Source organism: Lagopus leucura, unplaced genomic scaffold (genome assembly GCF_019238085.1).
Source record: "Lagopus leucura isolate 7727_CA_CO unplaced genomic scaffold, USGS_WTPT01 Super-Scaffold_73, whole genome shotgun sequence".
Taxonomy (NCBI): Eukaryota; Metazoa; Chordata; class Aves; order Galliformes; family Phasianidae; genus Lagopus; species Lagopus leucura.
In genome coordinates this window covers 79801863-79818542 of record NW_024962252.1, presented here as the reverse complement: position 1 = coordinate 79818542, position 16680 = coordinate 79801863, and the positions used below count along the sequence as shown (strand labels likewise).

Genomic DNA, 16680 nt, shown 5'->3' with positions numbered 1-16680 from the left:
TGAGATGCATTATAATGAAAACTTTGAAATACTTACAGTTTTTAAAAATTACTTAATAAAGACAATTTGCCCAAAGATCCTGGTAGCAGAAATTGCAGCTCACTGACACTCTGTTAATAAAGATACATGGAAGAGGAGTACCATTAGCACAGAAATGGTTTAATTGTAATTGAACTTCATAGTTGCCTATGAGGTAAAAAAGCTCATCTCCGTGAAGGCCCTGGGAAAGCAGGAGAAGCATTTTCAAAACTTCCTATTTTCCTAAAATTCTCTGTCAGTCTGGACATCTCAGTATTAAGCTAAAGTGGTGTACATGGGTTTGGGTGTAAATCAGAAGATATTGGAGTTTAATAGCAGTATTTTCAAGAAGAGTTATGTCTCTTGCACTATCCACTTTAATTTTTTCTGACAAATGATATTTGAAAATATTTCTGGCTGTTGTAGCAAGAGAAGTACGAGCTTGTAGAGCTCTTGAATCCAACTTAAATTAGATTCCTCTTTGTGTTTTACAGTCAGGATGTATTCATGTAAATTTGTTGAGATGGTATCTGATATTAGAAAGTGTTATTTTCTCTGTTAATTTACCTTCAGTCCTTAATCTCCTCTACTTCAATATGAATCTGTTGAAGATATAACTTGTGGCATCTATATGAAAAGTATTGAACTTTGTTCCTCAATAGGAGCTTCACAAAAAGTTTTGCGGTTATATTTCTTTGTTTCTTTTTGTATTGCTTGCAACAGAAGACTGCTTTCAGAAGCTAGGGAATTTTGGCTTTATCACATCCTTTTTTTGCTTTTACTTTGACAGACAGCTTTCCCCAAGAGAGAGCAGCAGGGCTGGTGGGAGGTCAGCACAATTGCACAAAGCAACGAGCAGGGATGGAGATTTGGTGGAACAAACTCATTTTGCTTACATGTCAGAGGAGGTGTGAGGTGTTCCCAGGGGAATCAGATTTTGTGCAAATGTTGCTGAACTTTCTATCTTACGCTCTGAAGTGAACAATTTGCCTCAGGGCTACTCTGTAAAATTTATCCTGGAAATCTTTAAACAGATGCTGACTTAAAAAAAAAACAAACAAACAAAAAGAAAAACCTGTAAACTGGGATTTTTTCCTTACTGTGGTAGGCAAGGCTAAATGAATTTGAGCTTTCACAAACTGAATATTTTCTGAAGACACCCACCACAGTTCATTCTCCTGCTGAAGAGACACAAAGAGAGAATACAGAGATCTGAGAGGACTGCAGTCTCCTTTTCATCAGTGCTTGCTTTTCTTGCAATCTTCTAGCAGCAGAAGGGAACACCATCCTACCTCAGAGCTACTGAATAGCCACAGGTGAGGTGTGCTGACTCACTGTCCCACCCACATTACTAATTGACACTTAAGCAGATTTTATGCTGCCATGTGAACTGTTCTCCCTTCTCCTTCCCCTCCTTGCTTTAGGCCATTTCCACCAGTCTGAAAAAAATCCTGCGAAGTAGGTTCACATTACAGTCTTTTTACACCATAGCAATTTCCCTCCATCCAGCTAGGCTACATTTATGCTCATTTCAATAAATCTACTTCAGCAATTCCAAACCCATGCTGGAAGTACAGCTTCAGTGATCTCCACAGGCTTTGCTCATTAAACCAGACTGAAAAAGCATCTTCTCCAAATTCATCTCCTGAAAGCTGGTAAGCTGCAGAAGTGTTAATTGGTTCTAGTGGTTAGATGCCTCACTGTGAATATCCTGAACAAGGAAGCCTACTTTGCCTGGGTTTATGACCGCTTGCTTCAGTATGAATCTTGAAGGCTCTTCAGGCTTTTTCAGGTAAAAAAGCTCTATGTGCCCTTTAGACTTAAATTGGTATAGCTCCTAAAACCTCTCAACTCCAGCATTTTATGCTAGTCCTGCTTTAGTCTACTATCTGAAATTCTGGATCAGAAAAAGTTATTAAAGAAAATGCTATGAAAGGCCGTCGTTCATTTACATCAGCTTGTGTTCAGATACAGACTGGCCACTTATGTACTTTTTTTTGAGGACATTAATAGAGGAATACATGTATATAGATTCCAAGATAGTATCTTTATCCATTCAGTTACACAATTTTTGGATGAATTCAGCAAAAAAAAACTATATAAGTTTAAAAAAGGAATTGAAAGGAGAGTTGAGAATTCATAAGAAAAAAAAAGAATAGTGATCTGAAAGGGATTGTAAGACTAGGCTGTGCATACTTTTTGCATATTAGATTTCCTTTAAATTAAGCATTCCCTTCTATGCCATGAAAGACAACCACAGGCAACACGGAGTAAGTCCAGCTGTTGCAGTGGCAGGTAAAGCTGCTACTTGGGAAATATTTCTCGTATCACAAAGCAAATTAGTATTTAGAAGATAGGTGGCCATTTTGTATTCACTATGGCTTATACACCTTCTGAGGAGAAAAAAGTTCATTCTGAATGCCACTCATTTTACCAGTATATACAAGACTGCAACATGAAGAACAGAACATTTTAAAAGCTGTTACAATAAGATAGCTGCCAAATCCCAGAAGAAAAATTCTACAGAGACACCGAGAGATGAAAACATGTTGGACATACAATAACCTACGCAGGGCTCGGAATCCATCTTTGGCTTTTCTGCCATAGATGTCAGTCTGGTACCTCCTCTTCTTTGTTCACATATCCAAGAGATAAAAATTAAGAAGTTAGGAGTTTGGATAACTGGATCTAGCTTGAATATGATTGGGAAAAAAAGATGGGATAATACTGTGCCATGAAATGTTGATTATTTTATGGCTTGTAGACCACTATTTCTCCCTCCAAGCCCTTGATAATGTCAGGATGTTAAAAAAGAAAAAAATATTAATTTGTTTCTCCCAGTCTTTCTGCATAACGAATGAGCTGGAAGATACTGTATGATTAGTGGTTCACTCTCACCAGCAAGTTATTGCAGCTCTGCAAGTGAAGCTGTCAATGTAGCTGAACTTCAGCAATTATCCATATCTGGGGTTGACACATAAATTGTTAAGTAATGTTGCTTATCTGTCTTTTATTGTGCTAGGTTACCCCCAATGGGAAACCATGGGTTGACAGTGAATGTTGGATAGGATTTAGTGCTCTAAATTTAGGTATCTGTATCAGAGCAGTCTCTCTGAGCAGGTTGTTTAAGTTCATGTTAGTCAGTGCAAACAAACAGGTGTCTTTGAGATGCACTTCATCTCATCTTGGGATACCTATTTAAAACAGCAGGTGAATCCTGCTCTACTGACTCTGAAAGGAGCCTACACAATTAGCTCATATACAATTTTACAAGGTCATGAGATTAATCTTGTCTTTGGAGAGCTACTGTGTTTCAGCTGATGAGTTGATTGTGAATCTGAACATGAAAATTTAGTGGATGGTTCGCTATAATGTTTCACTAATGAAAGTAAAGCGAAATTGAGATTTTACTGAACATATAAATGAAAAAGCTTAATGAAGATATTTTTAGAGAGAAAGCTTAGATGGGATTCTTCTGACTTCTTAAATTAAAGAATTGGGTCGTACAGAAAAATCACTGTCAAATCATATCAGCCAAGTTTTCTAGCTTTTTTTCCCTTTTATATATGTATTTTTTCTTCCCAGTTATTCACAATTTTACTTTGTTTCTTCTAATCTTTCAGGCATTGGATGAATTTCCGTTTTGCAGTAGAAATGGACAACGGACTTGTCACAGCAATCTGCCACGGCTAATTCAAACAGCACTTAAGATAAGTACAACTCTTCATCAGGTATAATTGCACAGTATTTTCAACAGTTCACCGTCCAACAGTCATTTACTGTGGTTTTACATCATACAGTATTTCTGAAAGCATACAAACCCTCATCTGTGGTTTTGACAGTTTTGTTCTTGCTGTAAGCTTATAGTATGTATGGAAATCTGGTTTTGTTGTACAACCTGTATCATCTTTGCCTGAGGAAGGTATGAGGAATAGGGGTAAGAGGAAGTATGGGTTATGAGGAATCATGACCCTAGCACTCCACCTTCTCTGTTTCTGTGAAAAATAAAGAAGCCCTTGGGAACAAAAGATCTCAGATCTCCCCAGCATGAGTATTTTGAAAAATTATCTGAGCATTAAAAATAGATTAAGATTTGTTAGATTTTATTTATTTATGTTTGAGCCAACTCAGTTTGCTCTAGATCATAATGTGGTGAGGTGAATGTTATTAGACAGAGTAAAACTGTCACCAACAATTGCATTCCACTTATCTAATCTAGTACAATCTCTACTTCGTCTTTTTTAATGAGTCATGTGAGTATTACAAATAACACCTACTGCAGTGTCAGTGAGGCAGATGGCCCTTAGTTTATACCTCTTATTAGGTTCTCTAGCACAGCTGTATGCTCTACCTTGTGTTGGCTTGAGATTCGTGAAAAAAATATGTTTGGAGAATAATTCTTTTCCATGTGGATTTGTCCTCCAGTCTGTCTCAGTGTAGCTGCCCAAGGACTTCCTCTAACGTAGCAAAAGGAGAAGGACAGCTACTGAGCACTTTTCTCTCAAGACAAAGGAGAGAAAATCCTCATTTCTAACAGTAATAGACTTCAAATTCAGGATTATGATGCTGACAAGTTACAAAAGTTTTAGCCAAAAGGAACACTGTCAGAAAGCAACATATCAACATATTTCTTCATACTGCATTTTCTGTGAGTGCAGCACTTTTCTGGCTTATTTGCTTTTTACAGCCTTAGCATCACTTTCTTTATGGTATTTATCATCTCAGTTTCATGAGACTCATATTGAATTAGGAAAGCCCTGACTGGCTTGCAGCATGCATTTCTCTACGCTCACAGATATCCCTTACATCTGGATATCTCTCTGGACTTCAAACAAAACCATGAATGATTGCTTTATAGTTCCTTTCTCTTAGGATGCACTGCAGCTTCCCTATCAGTTAACTGTTGTGTACAGCTGGATAAAATCATGGCTGCACCAAAATGAATAGAATTTTAGCCTTTGATTTCAGTGATATCAGAACTTCTAAACAGATTTGACCTAGTCACTGCCAGTTTTGTGAAATGACATGATAATGACTCTTTACATGAAAAGGATTTTTTGAAAGTTGTTCATAATCTGGAACAAGAGTAACGCTTTATCTACTTGTTATGTTCACAAACAATACATCACTTGAATGCCCCACCCCTGGAGGCATTCAAGGCCAGGCTGGATGTGGCTCTGGACAGCCTGTTCTGGTGGTCAGTGACTCTGCACATAGCAGGGGGGTTGAAACTAGACGATAATTATGGTCCTTTTCAACCTAGGCTATTCTATGATTCTATGGTCAAATTGTTAACAAGAGAAATGGCATTCAGAATTTTACTGTCTTCTTCTACAGTCTCAGGAAAAATTACACCATTTCTGCTATTTTTTAGAGTGAGTTGCTTAGACCATCACTTTGTGTTCCTTCACTTTGTCCAGACATCTGCAATGAGGTCAAGGTAACATTCGAGGATTTGCCATGCCTTTTTTGTAATAGCTCAAATCTCCTCTGCACTACAGAAGACATTAGGACAACAGAGCATTTTCATCTTGGCAGGGTATCACTTTGCAAGTGTTTGTGTGTCACATTTTGATTAGTACTGGCTTGCTCCAAAAGATATTCTATCTCATTTTATACATGTCCTTATTCTTCTTTTAATTTCTAAATAGTACAGATTATTTTGCAGAATACCATACTGTATGGGAACTGTTGAGTCACGGCCTGAACCACTGATTGATCACCTGAGGCAAGGACCAAGTAAGCCTTGGGAGCACAGATGAAGGCAATTCTCCTGTGTGACAAGAAGAGGTGGAGCCTGGCTGCACCTCTCCTAGACCCCCATTTAAGGGCTCACAGCTCCTCTCTGGAGTCTTTTTTGCCAACCTAGATCTTTGGATAAAGGTGAGTGTTCCTTCCCTGTTTGTTTTTTCTCTCATTTTTTACCATGATGATCCTTCCAGCTGTAGCACCGACTGTAGCACATATAAAAGATGCAGAATTTGATATCCTGACAAACTTCTTCCTCTAAACCAAACAGAATAATTTGAGGTGCAAGGTAATTTTTTTTTTTTCCTGCTATTTCATTTTGAGTAAAAATGTAATCATAATTTCTTTACTGATTTCATTATTTAATATGAGATGTTCACTGATCACGAATGCAAAGGAAGTGATTTGCATTTCTGTGGCGCATACCAGGAATATCATGCCATTGAGCTTTCACTTGACATGTTGTTTTTACAGCTTTGTGATAGAAATAAAGCACTGTTAATGCTGTGTATTTTTCGAGGTTGAAAATTAAAAGAAAAAAAAAAAAGAAAAGAAAAAAAAAAAAGGAAATCTTATGAAAAGTAAGAATGACTCCTGTTCCTACAATCGCTGCTTGCCTACACAAATAATTCTTCTAGTTTAGGGTTCTAACCTAATTGACTTTTTTAGAGATTTGTTACCATTACACTCTGGCTCTGCAGATAAGATATTTAGAAATTGTAGGTTGCTAATGTAAGTAATGGCTAAAATGACTGTGGTAAGCCTGTTTCCACGCTGTCTGAGAGTGTGTTATGTGAGACCCTGCCCAATAACTGTTTGTGCTTGCACAGATGATTGACTTAGAATCCCAACACCTGTGATCTCTGTAATGTTCGATCTATCTCTGCAGCTGTTCCTCTGAGACTGCTACAGGCAGTAATTGATTAGTTCAGCAGCCCTTCAACATCATTTGAGTGTTATGAAAGCTGGTGAATTAAAAGCTGCTTTTTAGGAGCAGACAGCATCTTCCTCTATGTCTATGTGATGCTTCCCAGGTACCTACATTTTGCTGGAGCAGCCCTACTTTTGCAAAACAGCTAAAACACTTTTTAAAAACTCATTTTAAAGACAAGAGGAAAATGCATCTCTCTTCAACAATTCCTTTCCCAAAATCATATATGCTTTCCATTTAATTTCAATCAACAAAGAGAATTCATCCCAAATGGGGCCCAGGAGATGGTGAGCATGGATGAAACTGAGTGGGGAAAAAATAACCAAGATATCCTGACTCCGGTCCTTTTCTGGAAAATAAATAAATAAATAAAGTTATGGTGATAGGGTTAAACATCTTTACAGAATTAAATAGGGCTATTGTTCCTGAAGGAATGGCACATTATTTAAAAACAAAACAAAACAAAAATCAAACAAACAAACAAACACAATCTTCCATGTTATCTTGTCAAAAAACGCACAATTAATTCATCCACACCTGCTACAAAAATATTCTTTCTTAAAAGACAATATTTCAAAAAATACTGTTCCATATTCTCCTGAAATAGAAGAATAAGCCTGTCCATGGACAGTCAGTCTGATGTGTTTAGATCTAATTTCCAAATTGATGTTTTTCTAGGAGTACCACAACAAATCAAGATCAAGCTGCCTAACCGCAAGGTGAGCTGAGATCTTATGAAAGTCGTTGTATATCTTGAAGGTTTTCATGAAACTCTGAGCTAGAAGGAATTATGATAGGTATCTGGCAATGCCTTTTGAAACAAACCAGTGTATGAAAATCTGAAAGAAAAATACAGGTGTATTGGAAACTGTAAGCAAAATACTTAAAATATATGATACATAATCTGAGAAATACAGAGCTGGAAGTCATTCTCTGCTATTTCATTTTATTGCTGTGATAAGTCATTTTTAAATGTTCTTTAGCATTTATTTACCCAACATGCTACTGTAAGTATTCAGTTTTGTGTTTTTTAAACTTCTCAGGCTTGTGTTAATTCACTGTCCCTGTTGTGAAGTAGAAAGTATCTCTGACTTCCAGTCTAGCTTCTGATCATTCCCAGCTATTCATAATTTTGTCTATAATAACCATGGTGAATAATTAACCATGATGTTCTTTTCAATCATTTTCAATATATATGAAAATGCTACATCCTTTGGATCACCTTCCTTTCCTCTTTGTACTTGCAAATTGATCACAAAGCATTTACTCTGGTACATTCCAGTGTATAAAACTAGATGATATGTTAATGTTCTGGATTTTGTCCAAGTTAGCAGAAGCACAGTGCTTGCCCCACATGACCTTTCTGTGACTTTTTGAGTACAGTAATTCATAAAAGATTTCTTTGGCTTTAGGGTACATCTCAGTATGCCCCGTTGACTTGAGTACAGTCAATTTATCCATTCTTTATTTTGCTCTTTAACTGTTCCGGCCTCTGTTTCTACCCACCTGTTAACATCAACTGAGTGAAGCATGCCATAAATTTTGTGAACGCTAATATAAAAATGCAGTGCAGCCTTCTCTGTGGCATCTGTTAAGTGCACGTAGTCTTGCTCCATCAGCAGAAACCTGTTGCATCTCCTGTCCTTTTTTCATCTTCTCCAGGAGTGTCACCACTTTACCTTACTGCCATTCTTACCATCCATGGCACTGTGATTGCTCACTGTATATTTCATCCAAAGTGTTTACCTTTAGAATCTCAAGCATTTTCTCCTTTACTTGTCAGGGCTTGAATATAAAATAACTATTCATACAGTCATTTCTTCTAACCTAAAATTAGAAATAAAAATAATTAAAAAAAAAAAAAAATTAGAAATCTGGGGACCCGGGGCATCTGTATCTTCCTGTATTAACCTTCTTGTGGCTCTAAGGTTAGTCAGAGCTTTTCCTTATCAAGGGAACCTGGCTTCAAGTGTTTTCTGTTAAAAGAGTGACACTCATCATAAAAAAAAAAAAAAAAAAAAAAAAAAAAAAAAAATACAACCATTAGTTCTATACCATCTCAAACACTTTGAATAGACTCTCTTGAAGCAAATAACTCTTGCACTGGATTATTCACCTAGAGTGCAGATAAAGGAAAGTGTTAAAGGGTTTTCTTCATAATGTAGATTTTCCAGAAAAATGTAGCAAATCCTTGATGACTTGCTCATAAAAGTAATCAACATCCTGCTAAGGAAATACTAGCAATTGACCCATTTCTGGCTAATAAAGCAAAAGCAACTGCCTTTTTCCATACTAGGCATAATAAAATCTTCAGGCATTATAAGAAAACTTTTTGTTAGTTTGTTTTCACTTCTGTGAAGGAGAGAAAATTCAGATCTGTTGTACCCTAAGGGGATATTCTGGAAAGTAACACCTTTGTGGACATGGTGTACTATTAAAGCAAGACCCACTTTTAGGAAATCTTCTAGTGCTGCTCAGAAAGTATTTTAGTCTCTGGTGTCTGAAGCTTGAAGAAATTTCCTTGTACCTTTGTAGAGAGTTTTGCTTCTCCTCTGTAAGAAACAAGCCAAGCGAAAATATTATGTTATTGCCTTTAGCTTCATCTCAAATGCAGGAAATCTCCAAGACACAGTGGATCCTTTTCTCTCTCAGATTTATATTCTTGTTTGACTTATATGTAGTAGAGAGATTAGCTGGAGAAAAGTATAGATGTACTATGGAGACACCAAATCATACGTAAATGATATATTTAAAAGAGTAGAGGGAATGTAGAATTTAAAAACGTAGTGCAAAAAAGACAAACTATAAGCCTGAGTGAAAGTGCAGGACAAATTCACGGTTTTTTGCCTTTTTTTACTGCTGAAATATTGCTGTGAGGCAGAAGGAAATATAGAAACAGACTGAAAGAGAAAACAGGAAAAAATAGCCTTAATATTGTCCTGTCCTTTGGTGAATCCCTGTGAAGTTCACAAGTGTCTCTGTGTGGTGAATACCTTCCTCTCTTGCCCTTACCTAGCTCTGCACCCAAGCCAGTGGTGATCCCATCCTGATTACTTCAGTTGTCTTTCAAGCATTCAAGTTACTTGAAAATTTTTACCTTGCCAAAAGAAAATATTTTACAAACGCTCATTGCATTTGTGGAACTAATCTGAAATATTAGTCTAAATGATCCCACTTTATTATTTTTCCATAACATCTTACTGTTTGCAAAATAAGTTTAAAGTTTAAATGCAGTTTGCTGTTGTCTGCCCAGACATGATGAATAACTCTGAAACAAATCCAAATACATTAGCAGCCTGCTCAGTACTCTTCTATAGAAGTGTTATTAATTTATGTGTTGGAATATTTCATGCTCTGCTTTGTTGATTGAGCTATTATTTTTTGTTAACACGGATGAAAGCATCAGCACAGTAGTACATTTCAGACATACTGGTATAGCCAAAACAAATTATGCATTTTTACTGACTCTTTTAGATTATCACAAATTTTTAAATGAATACAGCCCTTTGCACCTGTGAGTGTTCTAGCTGTGAATTAGTAGTTAATTGCTTTGGTATTAATATACTGAAAGGCTGCAAATGAAGAATAGTAGTTAAAATCTCTTCACTTGAAAGCTTGCTGAGCATGTTCACTTCATTTTCTATTGCCATTGCTCTTCTGTGACAGATGTGTTGGTATCCAAGCAAGATACAAGTAAGTCTTTGTAATTCTTGGAACATCTTTAGACACTGTGAGAGCTGTACAGGCAATATTAGGCAGCATCAGCTTTAGGCTAGAGGAGGTGTGAGAGCTATCTGAGTTGCAGATACAGAAGAGAGCAGATTCCTATTGCAGGAAAGATTTAGCTTGAAGTGCTTGGCAACATCTATTCACATGGGAGTTTGCCAGGTCTGAAGATGGAGAAGTGTGCATCTGGGCATCATACTGAGAGAGTCACAGTCTTTTCCTACCTGTGGTCAGTGTATTCTCATTCAGGTCACTTCGCTTTCGTGAATATTTGCTTCAACCTTTTTCCTTGGTCGCGTACTTTTTCTGACAGGGGTTGTTATTTTATGCCTAGAGCACGCAGAAGGGATTTCAAAGTGCAACTGCAATAGGGACTATTATGAAAATAAATCTCTTTAATAGAATCTTGCTTTTCCTTTGACGTTGTTTTATTTATGATGTTATTAACTGCGTGACTTAGGCTCATTTTCATCAGTAGATTGTTTCCAAATGCATTTGTCTATTTACAAATCGTTATTTACAATAATGGGATTCCATGGGTACAAAATGAGTTTAATGGACTAGAGAACAGTATTTGAAATGTTCATCAACGCTGTTGGAATACAGTCATATACAAGAGCCCTGTGTGCTCTCTCTACATCATGATGGCAACTGTTTTAAATGATGATGTTCAGTTCTTAATAAGTTTTGCTGCCTTTAGATTTTTGTGTAAGTTTACTAGAGTTTTCACTCTGAATTTACAATGCCCAGTGCTGTCACACCCTATCACACATTTAGCACAAGCCTTGTTTGTGCACATTTAGAAGCTATACTTTGCAGCTGTTAGACAAGCTGTGTGGTGTGTTTGTGGTGGTGTGTAGATTTCCTCTACAAATAGGTAAACTTCACTTGTTCTGGTTTGAAGGATAATTTCAAGGTATAACTATTTCAGTCAGGCAGCTGGAACAGAAAGCAACATTCCAAGGAAAGAACAGAAAGATGAGGTATGGCTTTATGAGTGCTAGTTCCCTGCTTTCTTTGCTTTTGGATAAATGGTTGGATGACTCTTATGAATGTTGAAGTAAGCATGGTGTTCTTTGCTTGTTGGTGAGTAAAGTTGGAAATGGGAAATAGTACGTGGCTGAATTTTTAGACAGCTTTACAGACAGCAGTTCTTTGACAAGTACATTTTCACCTATGCCTACAAGACTTTCAATATAACTTAAAGATAGAGTACAGTAGACACTAATGGTCACTTGCACCGATCTATAAAGCTCTAAACAATAGAAAGCATTTTTAAATAAAGTAAATTTACAGAAAACAGTAAAGTGTAAGTAGAGCTTAAAGATGTAATTCCAAGGTAACCATGTCAGTGCACATGGGGACCACAGCCTTCAGTCCTCTGACTACTTCTCAAGGAAAGCATTCCTAGAAGACCTAAGGTCTGTTTACATTTCTATAATTGAATTATGAGACTGTGGACCAGACATTTCATCTCCTCTTGCCCTTCAGGTCTGAAATAGTAGTTTCTGTCTTTATGAAGTGCATAAAGTTCTTAGGGAGAAGCTGTGGATAAATCACATCTTTATGTCCTCTCACCCAAGCATGTCACATAATTTACATATTTATGAGGAGCTCCTTCTTTGTTACTGAGGTACTGCAGAGAAGGCTATTGGACAATACAAACATTTAAATAAGTTGGTGTTTTTTCTGCAGGATGAATTTTCAGGTGAAAACAACCTCCTGTAAATTTGTTTTTTGTGATAAGAATACCAAGTATTAAAAAGGACAGGACTGCAGTTACAATCATAGTGAATAGAAAAAAATTTGTCTGATTCTCTATCAGCTGACATTGGGTGGTTATGTCCTGCAATTCTCTGTCCTTCTCTAGCACTATAAGTCAATCACTTTTCATGTTCCTTACAAAAAGGTAATTACACTTGTAGCAAGAGTCACATATTTAGAAAACACCTGCTGGCATAACACTGGAAGAAGAATATTTGAGGCTTGCTTTTAGAGAGTAGTTTCACTGGCTTGAGAAAAGTAATACGGGTTGTAAGGTAATTCTCTGTATAGCTGAATCATTATAGTTCTTCAGAAAAATAAAAGAGTTTAGAGGAAGTAAATACAGTAGAAATGTCTTACTGAAAAAAAAAAAAAAAACTATGCTCATAGGCAGAACAATCAAATGAAATGAGGGTTGCTCATGATGAAAGCCATTCACACCTCAAATGAAAATATAAAGGGATGGAAGTCTTTCTTGTAGAATTCTTTGTATTTATGCAATCTTTCTGTCTTACTATTGTCAGATACAGAATCACTGGGAAAGCAATGAAGTGTATTCTCTGGAAAGAAATGTTCAGACGTTGTTCATCACTCTCCAGCTGGGTGGTGTCTGGATGAAGTGTCTGGTGGGAAATGGAAAATCATCACCCAGAATGCTTGGGGCAAGTAGCCTGATAGAATTGTATTACTGTCTTCATTATCAAAGCCAGGAAATACATATATATTTTTAAGCACATATTTCTACTCTCAGGTATAAGCACATTGCATCTACTAGATACAGTTACATTAATGCTAGGCAGCAAAGAAATGACCAAGTCTTCTTTTGACAAGGATTATTTTATTGTGCAGGAGATGAGTGTAACTCCAAATCAGGGCACAGAAATAAGACACAAATGAAAACTTTGGCCTGACAGCAGAATTTAACATGAGGAGTTCCCTGAAGCACAGTGCTGGGAAATCTGATGAGATTTCCTTGTCCTTCCAGGAGCATTTTGTCTCTAAACTGCCTATTGAGGAATATCAGAAACCTGTATCATTCAGAGGAACAGCTGAGACCTACATCATGTGCAAGTAGTGTGTGTTTATAAACTCTGAGATAATGTTATCAGAAGATATACAAAAATGGATACTAGAATCATGGAATTGTAGAATTGGTTGGAAGAGACCTTAAAGAGCATCAAGTCCAACCACAACCTAACCATACTACCCAAACTCTAAAAACCCGCCACTAAATCATGTCCCTGAGCACCATATCCAAGCAGTTTTTAAACACATCCAGGGATGGCGACTCAACCGCCTCCCTGGGGGAGCCTATTCCAGTGCTTAACAACCCTTTCTGTGAAGTGTTTCCTGATATCCAACCTAAACCTTTTCTGGTGCATCTTGAGGCCGTTTCCCCTTGTGACCAGTGAGAAGAAACCGACCCACCCTGCTCTCACTGCATTTACAATAGCTCAGATGCTGCATCAAAAGAGACAAAGCAAAGCAAGAAGCTAGCATTCTTGAAGCCTTTCCTTTCTATGCTACATATCTTGATAAAAACAATGGACAAGAGGAAGCCATTGACTTTATAGGGTAGGAAATTATTTTCTTTTGTCTTTTCTCTTCTTGTGATGGATGGTGTGACTTTATTATATGCTGCACTTTGCCTTGCTTTGCATGGCAAGAAGAACTTCATTTCTGTTCCTGGTGGGGATCAATGCGTGGAGAACAAAGGATGTACCAGTAATTGGTGGTCTAACAGCAGAGCCAGTATTTAGGCTGTGTATGTGAATACTTGGCTTATGTTTTTACAGTTGTATTCCCTAAAATATCTTCTGATAACAATGAAGCTGGTCACAACCTGTCAGCTTTACTTGTAGAATGAATTAAAAGTGAAAGCTTGTAACTCCAAGAAAACAACTTTTAATATCATTCTTTTCTAATTTGGTGTCTGATAAATGCCACTAGGAAAGGAGGAAAAAAATTATTTTCTTAGAATTTTTAGGGTAATATTCCTTTTCAGCTGATATTAACTGTAAAAGACTGCTAAAGGTTAGTACACTGAAAGATGTAAGGACACACAACAATCCACAAATTAATCTCAGTATCCAACAGCTGTCATATAAAAAACAGTTCATAGAGCTAAACAAAACAGCAGATTCATTGGCTCTTTAAACATTAAAGCAAAGCGTTAGCTAATGGAATCCTATCAGGCTCATGGATACCCTTGCCTGCAGGGTCTACTTCATCATTTTTTCAGAGATTAAGATGAAAAGAAGGCAGTTGTTATTCAAACAGAATTGTTCCCTGTCTGAGCTACTCCTCAGCTCCCACAGCATCACAGCAAATCATTTACGTGAGTTTGGTGTATTAACTGAAATTAATAGAATCATTTGGTAGTGCTCACTTGCACTTATGGCCTGGGGTCATTTATCTGTGAATGTAACCAGATTTGTCAAATCTCTGATACACTCTGGGGTCTGCCCAGAGAAAAACAGAGGTACTCTGTAAGCATAGCCAATGTGCTTTCCTTCATCATCAAACATGTAGTGAGAATCAAATTCAAATTGCTGTGCAGAGCAGGGTTATTCCATAGGATGCAGGTTTGCTCTACTGAACTGCCTATTCTTGCTCCAAAATACACATGGATTGCAAATAAAAAATGCAGACTGCATGCAGAAGCCTGCAGAGGTAGAAGTGGTAGATGGCTGAATCTGAGCTACTAATTTGTCCCTCCATCATTTCAGATTATTCCAGAAAAAGAGGACAACCAAGGACAGTGGACAGCAATAGACCAATAGTGACAGAGCTGCTTCTTATCCCACTGTGGATGGGAAGGGTCTTGTACAAAAGCACCTTCTTTCCTTCTTCAACTTAAAGGCTATTTGCCTGTTTTGATTTTCCTTTGTTTAACTTCTGTGTGACTTTCCAATTCCTCTGTAGTTTGCTGAATTTTAATGACAGTTGTATGCAGTTGAAATCCTCATATCCTCCTGTGAGCACTACAGGAGCTTTCAGTGCTTACAACATTATGTAAATATCCCTTGAATGTTTAAAGACAAGTTATAGTAGTGAATCCATTTGTTGAAAAGATGTGAAAGTTTTGTGTAGGTGACCTGAGCAATGTAATTTAATTTTTACAGATGAAGCTTTATTTTGCCTCAAAACTCTCCTCCGAGGATTGGGAGAATGTGATCAAATTCTAAAAGTAGTAAAAAGTTGAAACTTTAAGGTGTTCCTTTAGGTGACAACAGTAATCACGCTTCATTCATGCATGCAAAGTCAACAGCAAACTTTATAAGGTAAAAAAAAAGGTAAGCAAACTTAGACCCCCTCTTTTCTTCTAGGATTGTGCTTATTCCTGAACTGTTAAGCTGTGTCATATTAACAGTGTGATAAATTTCTAACTGTAAATTGTATCACTTTAATGTGCATAGTACTGTTTAGTTTACAGTTCATCTTGTTCTTAAAATTCAGCAGCAACAGGATGAATAAGATATTTTAAACCTGACTGTTTGCTCCTTAAAGAAGATGAGTGCATAGGTGTTAGGCTTCTTCAGTGGTTCTTAATGTGATTCTATTTTCAAGTAACAGCTAGTGTGCCAGTGTTGTTTTCTTTGGTAACTAATAGAGCTTGATTGGAAGAAAATAAACACATTTCTTATGTATTTACAGTGATATTAGACCTAAATCTGCTTAGCTAATGACAGTTAAACAAAAGTGTTTGCTTTCCTAGTGCTGTTTTGATTCTTAAAACTCATCTACCTTAGGAAAGAGAGGATTTTCTGCCATTTTAGTGTTGATAAATAAACTGTTTCCAGGTTCAGCTTGCCATTCTTCTCTGCTTTACAGCCAATTTACATATAGTACAACCAAATTACCTTGTGTATTTTTTTTTTCAGCAGTTTGACAACTCCATGTATGAAAAATATAAGCCTATTTATCTTCAGATAAAGACAGGATCAATTTATTCAGAAGAATTGTGAATACATCCTTGTTTATAATGGAGCAATTCTGAGCGCAAGCACCAGGTATTGCAGATTCAATACCAGCCTATCTTGTAGCCAACAGCCACAAGGTAATCAGACAATATGTGTACATCTTTATTTCTAATCCAGTTAGAAGAGCTGGCTTTGTCTGAGGACCTTTTAGTGTCCTTGCAAAACCTTGCTTCACTAATCTCCTAGCATTAATGCTCCTGTCTTTTATGATCTGTTTGATTTCTGTTCCTAGGATTTCTGCCAAGAAAACTAAAAAGACTATTGGAAATCTAGATTACATTGATATGTGGAATGTTTCCAGATCAGCTTTCGTGATTTGTTTGTTGCAAATTACAATTTGCTTATGAGAATAATACCAGTGTTTAAAAGCTAATGAAATGAACCACCAAACTTTGGGTCATTTTTCCATTAGTTCTTAGCCAGCTCTTCTCAGAGCTGTGGAAGAGCTGCTTAGAGCTTTTGGTTCTGTTTCTTCAATTATTCGTAATACAATAACCCTAAAAAAAAAGA

General features: G+C 36.9%; 1 long non-coding RNA gene across 1 annotated transcript; it reads left to right on the top strand.

Annotated features, from left to right (window-relative positions):
• The first annotated feature begins 5883 nt into the window (after positions 1 to 5883).
• On the top strand, positions 5884 to 12798 carry LOC122182519. The gene is made up of 3 exons (XR_006179845.1): positions 5884 to 5901; positions 7376 to 7416; positions 12712 to 12798. It is a non-coding gene; the product is annotated as an uncharacterized LOC122182519 (long non-coding RNA).
• Positions 12799 to 16680: the final 3882 nt, after the last annotated feature.